The sequence below is a fragment of the Acomys minous genome, assembly GCF_964271855.1.
Source record: "Acomys minous genome assembly, chromosome: 6".
NCBI lineage: Eukaryota > Metazoa > Chordata > Mammalia > Rodentia > Muridae > Acomys > Acomys minous.
In genome coordinates this window covers 87,170,516-87,179,455 of record NC_140487.1, presented here as the reverse complement: position 1 = coordinate 87,179,455, position 8,940 = coordinate 87,170,516, and the positions used below count along the sequence as shown (strand labels likewise).

Here is an 8,940-nt window from a genome sequence, read left to right as displayed (position 1 = left end):
TGGCTGGATCAGGGCTGATGGGGTGACCTGGCTGGCCACTGCATTTTAAAAGGATGAAATTGCTTATCTCAATGAAGATTGAGATAAAAAAAAAAAACACAAGAGCCATTTAACAAAGATTAAATTACACAAAAAAGCTCTTACACCTCAGTAGATGATGGACTCCATATTTAAAATTGAGCAGAAGAGCCAGGGGAAGCCAGGTGGTGGTGGTGGCAGGGGCCCACACCTTTAGCCTCTGTACTCAGGAGGCAGAGGCTGACATATCTCTGTGAGTTTGAGGCCAGCCTGATCTATAGAAAAAGTTCCAGGCAGCCAAGACTGCACAGAGAAACCCTGTCTTTGTCACCCTCCACCCCCCCCAAAGAAACAAAATTGAGCAAAAGGTTTGAACAGGTCATTTACCCAAGCAGGTATGTGATCGAGAAAAGAACACATGGAAAGATGTTCAACATCATGGCTCATTAGGGACATGCAAATTAAAATCACAAGGTGATAATCCCGCTCACTTAGGAGTTCCCCTGCGTCAGCCCCCAAGGAGTGCAACCAACTCTGGTGTTTGAAGGTAGCTATCTGCCTCTCCTCACCTATGGTGTCCATCCTGTCACCCCAGATACCTATCAGCCGGGCTCAGCAGCACACTCAACCAGGCAAGACAGTGTCTGATGCCCAGGCAGGGCTGGGGAAGGGAGGGGGCGTAACTGAAGGCACATTGATTCAGGGACGAGTCGGCCTGGGGAGTGGCCAGGAGGAAGATGTTTTCCCCTTCCACTGGCAGAGTGTTATGGGAGGGCTTGATAGGTTGTCAGAATCTATTCAAGCGGCTACAGAGACACACTGGAGACTGTAATTTAGGAACAAAACACATTTATTGCCTATAGTTCCGAATCCAGGATCAAGGCACCAGGAGAGGTGGAGGGGCCTCGCGGAGGGTCGCTCTTGCTTCATCTTCCCTGGAAGAAGGGGTAAGGGCGCTTCCTCAGCCTTTGTTAGAAGGGTGCTACCCCGTTCACGCGGGTCATCTGAGCCAGCATCAGACATGGCAGGAGATGAAGGAGGGCGGTGAGGAATGGACAGGAAGTAGTTGGTGGAGCGCCTAGATGGCAGGGACTGAGGGAAAATGAAGCAGGCGGAGGAGAAAAAAAAGCCTTAAAGAGATCCAAGGGGTCGTTGAGCTTGGAGACAAAACATAAAAACCACCAGGGAATCAGAGCGCAGTGTCCCCTCGCCCGCCCCTCCTCCCAGGCAGAGGGCACAAAGAGAGGGCACATGCAAAGACACCTGCTTCCACTTTGCCACTGTGTGCTTTAGCGCCTGGCATCCTGGCTCTTGTCCAGCGGGACGCTGGCTGTGCATCTGAAGGTCAGAGAGACCCAGGCAGGAGCAGACAGTGTGGAGGTCAGTTGGGGGAGCATCCGGAAGCCCAAGGGACAGAGGCACTGCTGAAGAGATGTAGAGAGAGAGAGAGAGAGGACAGAGGCCTCAGGCTCGGGCCAGGTGCGGAGGGGGCATCTATATTAAAAGGCTTTAGAAAGGAAAATGAAACCAAGCCACCTGTTTCCCTGCCAGCTCCTTGCTGGCTGTGACTTGAAACAGCAGAAGGCAGAGAAAGGAGTGGGGGGGAGGGTGCTGGCCCCCAAACCGGAGAAGACAGGCCTCACAGAGGTGCCAGACAAAGGAGCCCGTTCTGAGTAACCCACCAGCCTGGTCTCCTAATGGCCCAATCTGTTTTACTCCCCCCCCCCCCGCCCCCGGCTTATTGTTTATAAGACTCAGATCAAACTCCTGCCTATGCCCTGTGTTCGCCTTTCTCCTTCACTCACGGGTGCAGCTCAGGCAGGTGGTGTCTGAGGCTGTCCTAGGCCTGCGAGCCACGGTCCTTGTCCCTTACAGTGTTTACAGGCTGCTGGCAGCTGGCCTGATTAATAAGCGACTAACAGTGGCTCTTTCGGGATTCTCTGGGACTGTCCAGACCCCTTGTTTTTCAACCCCCATGCTTTCACCCTCTCTCCACACAGCTGGGCCTGGACTCTGGACTCTGCCTCTCCCTCTCCTTCTGTTGACCACCTGCCTCCTCCTCAGGCCAAGGGCTCTCTGCACCCCACGCACAAGCGGCCCACAAGAGCAAGGCTGGTGTCCTAGGAGCACACAAGCTGTCATTTGCAAAGGGCAACTGGTGTCTTTACACACACACACACACACACACACACACACACACACACACACACACACACATCCCTTCTCATTCTCCGCCTCTGAGAATACCGTGTCTTGGTGGCTTGGCGCCGTGCCTTGGTGGTGAGCACCACACTTGTGCTCCTCTCTCCACAGATCCAGCCGGGGAGCCCATTAATCCCATGATGCCATTCTTCGCAGATCTGCCTAATACTTATCCAACCCCAGTCCCTCCGAAAGCTTCCATCAGAGCCAAGAAGTGTTTAGGCATAGGTGGCAAGCCTAATGCAAATGAGCTGAAGAAAAAGCCTGAGGGTACCGGCTCACATGACTAAGGGGTTGAGGGCTGGCATCTGTCACGGCTGGATCTGGGAGATGCAACCATATTGAGAGGGCCCAGGCTCGCTGCTTTGCAGTTTGTTGGAACCCATTGTGTGGGTGCAGATGGGTGCAAGGTTCCAGTGTGGGGTCTGCTTGAAGCATGTGCTCACCACTGCTGCTAGGCACCACCTAGACCACAAGCCCTGGGTGGGCAGGAGATGGAGGGTCCCTCCAGGACATCCACACCTCTGTCCAGGTGGGCAAACTCTCACAGAAACTGATGGCAGAAGAAACGGCTAAGCCTGCCTGAGGAAGGAAAGACCCAACAGGGATCAGGAAGCTGCGAAGGTCCACAGAGCAAAACCACCACTAATTACAGTACTTTGTACAACACGCGCTCTACACAGTCATTACAAGTACCACGCCACATCCCTAAGCAGGTGTGGGAGTCACTGCTGTTTTGGCATCTCATCACAGCACTTAACTCTGCTGCTACTGTGACGTGTCTGCACAATGGGCTTTCCTGCTCAGTGTCAGGAATAACCCGGACAGACCTATCTCTAGGCCCCAGGCTCCCTCTACTCTCTGCTGGTGGGGGGCAGTTCTGAGTTACCTCAGAGCTGGCTTTAGCATGAAAACAACCCACCCAGCCTTGGCCTTGCATCCAGACTTTCCTTGGGTCGAGGGAGACCAAGCCTTACTGTGAGTGTTAAAGGGGAGGAGACGGGGCAGGATTCCGACATTCTGAATTCTCTCCCATGCGGACCCTAGAGTGAGGGGTTTGATTAGGGAATGAGTTGAACAAAACCCACCCTGCTGAATGATTAAAGGGGCTCCCCAGGAAGCCCTATGAGTCACACCGCCCCCCCAAACTCCAAGAGCCTCTGACCCATTCCTTGATGTGTTGAAAACATCTGGCGGTCTAGTCTTTAAGAAGAGGAGGAAAATGGGGACATGGGCTTGAATGTATGCATGGAGGACACAATTCCCTGGTGACGCCTGTGGCCTGAGAAGTTGACTGTCCTGGATTGCCCCCTGCTGGCCACAGTGACAAATGGCATCTCCAGGACTCAGGCCTCTGCTTGGGTGGACAGAGCCTGGGGGGCGGGGGGGGGGGGGGGGGGCTGGCTGCAGGCATACTCTGCTCTGTAAGCCTGAGCACTTCCAGGCTGCCAAGCTGCCGTTCTGGGCACAGGCAGGTGGCATCCCAGAAGAGAGGCCAGGGCCTACAGCCTCTGCTCACAGAAATTTTGTGATGTTTTTCTTTTGTCCGTGGACAGTGTAGAGAGAATGTATCAAGCCAAGCCAAGGCTCACTGGGAAATGCCTGGCCTCTCTGGACATATCATTGCCCGTTTCCCAGATTCTGTTTGCCCACTTGTAAGATGGGACTGAAATCTGCCAACATCGCAGAACCGCCTGAGTGGTTCCTCTAGCCAGATGTAGATTGCAGCACAGTTTGGTGTGTTCCTCCCTTGTCCCCAAGTGCCCTGTCTCAGCTGTGCACACGGACTGACTGGGATTATGGCTCAGGAACAGAAGACACATCTACCACTCACCAGCCCCCAGGTTCCCCTGGGCATCCTGCCCTGTGGCTTAGACAGAAAGGACAGCAAGCCCCGGCCAGGAAGGGAAGGGGTCAAAGGTCAGCCATCATGGTATGCTCTCCTTCTACCTGTGCCCTGGCTGTGGGGGTGGAGAACTCAAAGCTAGGAACTGTGTGGCCCAGCAGCAGCAATCCCTGGGGTGTTCCAGACTTTTCTCTTTGACACACTCTGGGCTTTTGAAGTAGATTTCTGGAGGGGCTCTCTGTTCCCAAATCCCAAGGACTACTGCAAGCCAGCAGCACTCCGCAACTACTGTATTTTCCAGCGTATAAAGTGACTGGGCATATAAGATGACCCTCAACTTTTCCAGTTAAAATATAGTTTGAAGGGCTGGAGAGATGGCTCAGAGGTTTAAGAGCACCATCTGCTCTTCCGAAGGTCCCGAGTTCAATTCCCAGCAACCACATGGTGGCTTACAACCACCTGTAATGAGATCTGGTGACCTCTTGTGGTGGGCAGGCACACGTGTGGGCAGAATACTGTATAAATAATAAATAAATCTTTTAAAAATATGTATACAGTTTGGAATATACTTGCCGTATAAGACTACACCTCTTCCAACGCACACCCTGTCCAGCAGACTTGGGCTTGTGTCTATTTGCAGGCAGGGCACAGAGAGCCAGGAGCTTTATTAAAAGCCAGCAGACAGCCAGTGCCAGGCTACACCATCCCTTAAGGTGCACTCCACACTCAACGTGAGAAGGCGCAGCCCTTCAAGTCGAATGGGCGGGTTCTGGTGGAGAGCCAATCCGTGTGCACATTCTCTTCCTCGAGGAACAGGAAGATGTACACAGCTTGCTCCTTCCTGCTTCATACCCCCCCTCCCCCGCACAGAACAGGGAATCGGCCACGGCACCCCACCCCCCCACCCCCCACTATATGCACCAGACATATGAAACAAAGGGAAGCAAGCTGCAGGTAAGTACCCGGCTTAAAAGACAACGCCCGGCTTCGGTACGGACTTTTCAGGGTTAAAAAGTCGTCTTATACGCCAGAAAATATGGTTGCTTCTCTACCCCCTACTCCCCAGCCTCATCCCTCCCACAATGAACACAGCCCCTCAACCTCTAATTTTGCAGAAGGCTGCAGAGAAATCTACTCCCAATGGTAGCTGCTCCACCTTGCCCCCTTTGGAAGACCTTGAGTCCTTCCTGAGCCTAACCTAGAACCCACACAGATAGCCATGTCCCCTACTGCTCCTCTGCTCTGCCTTTGCTTATACTCCAGCCTGTGGAATTACCAAAAAAAAAAAAAAAAAAATCACAAGACATAAATGTGAGACACGACGTATGAGCCTCACAGTTCTATTAATAGTAGCCATGTTTTTATTTTATTTTCTGAGACAGTCTCAAACTCCTAGTCTGAAATTATCCTTGCAGCTCAGCCACACTTACGGCTGGGCCGGCAGGCGCATGCCACAGGGTCTATCTTTATTTTTTTTTTTTAAACAGGAAAAGGAGTCCATTGAAATTAGCTCAATACCATTTTTCTTTTGCCCAACATTTTCAAACTGTTACCATTTCAGCACACGTTCACTAGGTACCAAAATTATTAAAGGCATCCTGACAACCTAAGGTCCTTTCACACAGCAAGACTGAGAAGTCCCCAGCATATGCAGAACATTCACTCATATATACAAACACATCCCATTCGGGCTGGCCACGTAGTAGAGTTCTAGAACCTTCTTTGGCTGCTTCAGCTCCTGGCAGCTCCCCTCCCACGGAGAGGCTTAGAGTGTGAGCTGTTTGTTGCATATTTTTCTGAGGAATCCATAAGGAATTCAGACTGTGCCCAACCTCCTGCCTGTCTAATGACCTGGGCCAAGCCTGAGGAAATCCTCAGGTAAGCGGTAATTTTTCTGCGAAGCTGCGTTGATTTGTTTGTTTTTGTTTTTGTGTGAGACAGGCTCTCACAACATATCCCTGGCTGGCCTGGAACTCACTGTGTAGACCAGAATGGCCTTGAAGTCACAGAGATCCACCTGCCTCTGCCTCCCCAGTTCTGGGCATGAATTTGACTTTAAGGTAGGCGCTGCGCTCTGAGATTGCTTCCTTCCCATCACTGGGCATTAAAACCCATCAGCAGCCCAGCCCCCTACCTCTTGCTTTTGACATAATGGTGACAGAAAACAGTGGTTGCTTTTTAAGGCTTCTCGAAGCCATAGCTATGCACTTGAGGTGCAAAATGTAAACCAACCTGGCGTATGAACCCCGGAGGCCTCTGTGTCTGCCATCAGGAATCTTCTAAAATGAAAATCCAATGGCCTTGCTTCTTAGCGACTGTCGCTGCCTCAGGAGAGTCCAAAGCCCAAGCCTCGTGAGCTGTCAAGACCCAAGGGGACCCTGACTTACCAGATGTCACATACATTTCTCTCTAAGAAAAGCAAACCGTGCATGTCCTTCCTTAAATTCCTCCCTAAAACCGTGCTGCTTTCTGCCTCTGCTTCCCAGCATGCTCCTGGTCTTCCACTGGCAGGTGCCTCACCCTGTCCCAATTTAGCTGGAATGTCACCTCTGGCAGGCAGCCTCTCTAACTGCCTCAGGGTCAGCCACTCCTTAGGGTTCTCCCCAGGGACAATTAACCATTAAGGGAGGGACTGAGATCAGGCTGTGTTGAGCTCGTGACTGTCACTTTTCTTTCCCCACAGTGACTTTCAGCCAGCTGTACTGAGGTATAATTCACACACAAGAAAACTGATCTATTCAGTGCTGTTTGAGAAGTTCAACAAGGTCACCCCCCATACCCCACCCCCACAAAATGTATAGCATTTTCCCCCAGACCCTCTTTAGCTCAGTCCCTTTCCCACAGGGCTCTGGCCACACTGGTCTCTCTCTTCCCTACAGTTTCTCTCTTTTCAGACAATCACAGAAATACAAGGGTTGGGGATGTAGCGCAGACACTGGCTACTTGTCCAGCATGCGCGAGGTCCTGAGTCTGACCCACAGAACTTCGGAAACAGTACAGTAGCACATTTAGAGGGTCAGAAGTTCAAAGTTATCTTCACGCACACAGCAAGTACAAGGTTACCCTGAGGCCTTCTGGGACTGCCTTCTGTAACGGAGCATAGGCTTTCAGATGCACGGACGAACGCAGTGTGAGGTTTACTCTTTTATTGTTGCAATTTTCTCCTTTTTACTCTTGGGCAGCCCGTTTTCCTTTTCTTTCTTTCTTTCTTTTTTCTTTTTCTTTCTTTCTTTTTCTTTTTTCTTTTTTTTCTTTTGCCAAGATAAGCCACAGGTTAGCTATCCCCTGGTACAAGAGCCACTGAGCCTGTGTATCCTCCTCAAGAAAAACAAAGAACCAATGTGGATCAGGTGTGGTGGCTGAAATCTATGATACCAACACGGAAGAGGCTGAGGCAGGAGGATCCTGACTTCAGGGTCATTTTAGGATTCATAGCAAGCTCCAGAGCAGCCTGGCACGCATAGTGAGATCCTGTCTCAAAATCGAAAACCAATTAAAAGAACAAAAACAAAACCCCCAATGTGGATAGTATAGTATGGGTCTGGGAGAAAGGGGGTGTCAGGAGACCTTTCCAGAGAGTGGTTGGTGTCTGGTCCAAATCTGAACTCCCAAATGACAGTCTTGGCTCAGCTCAAGCTAGACTATGTAAAAGGACTGCTGGCAGAGAGATAAAAGCTCGCAGGTGCACACAGAGCATTCCGCAGGAACCTGCCTGCCAGCGGGGGCCACTTCCCTTGTTACATATCAAAGGCCATGCTGGCCTCCAGACTCCCGCAGTCCCTACTCACATATGCATTTCAAAGTCCACACTAGCATCCTGGCCTCTTCCTCTACCCTAAACTCCCAGGCTGCCCCAGTTCACCCGCTCCCCTCCCTACAGCTGCCCGCCCTCCTATAACACACATGCTTTTCCCACACCCTGCCTCTAGCCCTGGCCATGGCCAGTCTGTTTCTCTCTCTCTCTCTCTCTCTCTCTCTCTCTCTCTCTCTCTCTCTCTCTCTCTCTCTCTCTCTCTCTCTCTCTCTCTCTAATCTGGACTATTCCAGATGTCTCTGGCTGTTCTCTCACCTACAGTGAAAGCCTTCTCCCCGTTCATGGAGTGGCCATTTTGATGTTTTTATTATTTATTTATTACTGTACCCTTACAGTTGGCATGGTCCTTCCTGATGGCTTCTCTGGTCAGGCCACTGTCTCTGCATGCCAGCAGGGCCGTGAGGGTAATTTTTTCCTGGCCAAATTCCCAGATCTGAGGAGGCACCTTGCCCACCCAAAGTCTCCTCAATGGTGCATTCATTAGCTTTCCCTCGCGGACAGTCTTTTCTCGGAGGTCAGGAAGTACCTACTCCTGGGCTAAAGATGGCTCCATGGGTCAAAGCACGAACTGTGCAAGCATAGGGACCTGAGCATGGATCTTCCATCACCCATGCAAGAAGTCAGCAGTGGCCACACGTGCCTCGAACCCTGGCACTGCTGGGGCAGGGTCCGGAAGGTTTCTAGATCTTTCTGGCTGCAGCTTAAAAACCTTAAGCTCCGGCCAGGTTCAGTGAGAGAACCTGTCTCCAGGAAATAAGGTGGAGGTGATTGAGGAGACACAGAGTCTTCCTCTGGCCTCTGCATGTATGTGCACAGGTTCATGAACCTGCACACACATGTACAGAAAACACACACCCACACACCCACACCCACACACACATTCTCTCTCTCCCTTCCCACCCCTCCCCCAGCTCCCTGAGTTAGTTAGGCCTGCTTATCTTGCAGGCAAATGGACGGAGAAAGCAGGCTGTCATCTGAGCCTCAGCACCAGGGGCTCCTGCATATCCAGACAGGACAGGGATGGCAGTGAGATGACAAATGAGGGCAAAGATGGTGGGGG

At 51.6% G+C, this 8,940-nt stretch overlaps 1 long non-coding RNA gene across 2 annotated transcripts; it reads right to left on the bottom strand.

Annotated features, from left to right (window-relative positions):
* Nucleotides 1–880: 880 nt before the first annotated feature.
* LOC311599017 lies at nt 881–6,556 on the bottom strand. 2 transcript variants are annotated; one of them, XR_014779755.1, is made up of 3 exons: nt 6,299–6,556; nt 1,282–1,442; nt 881–1,110 (listed from the first exon to the last, which is right to left on the bottom strand). It is a non-coding gene; the product is annotated as an uncharacterized lncRNA (long non-coding RNA). The 2 variants fall into 2 exon arrangements; XR_014779756.1 differs by having other exon boundaries at nt 1,282–1,439.
* Nucleotides 6,557–8,940: the final 2,384 nt, after the last annotated feature.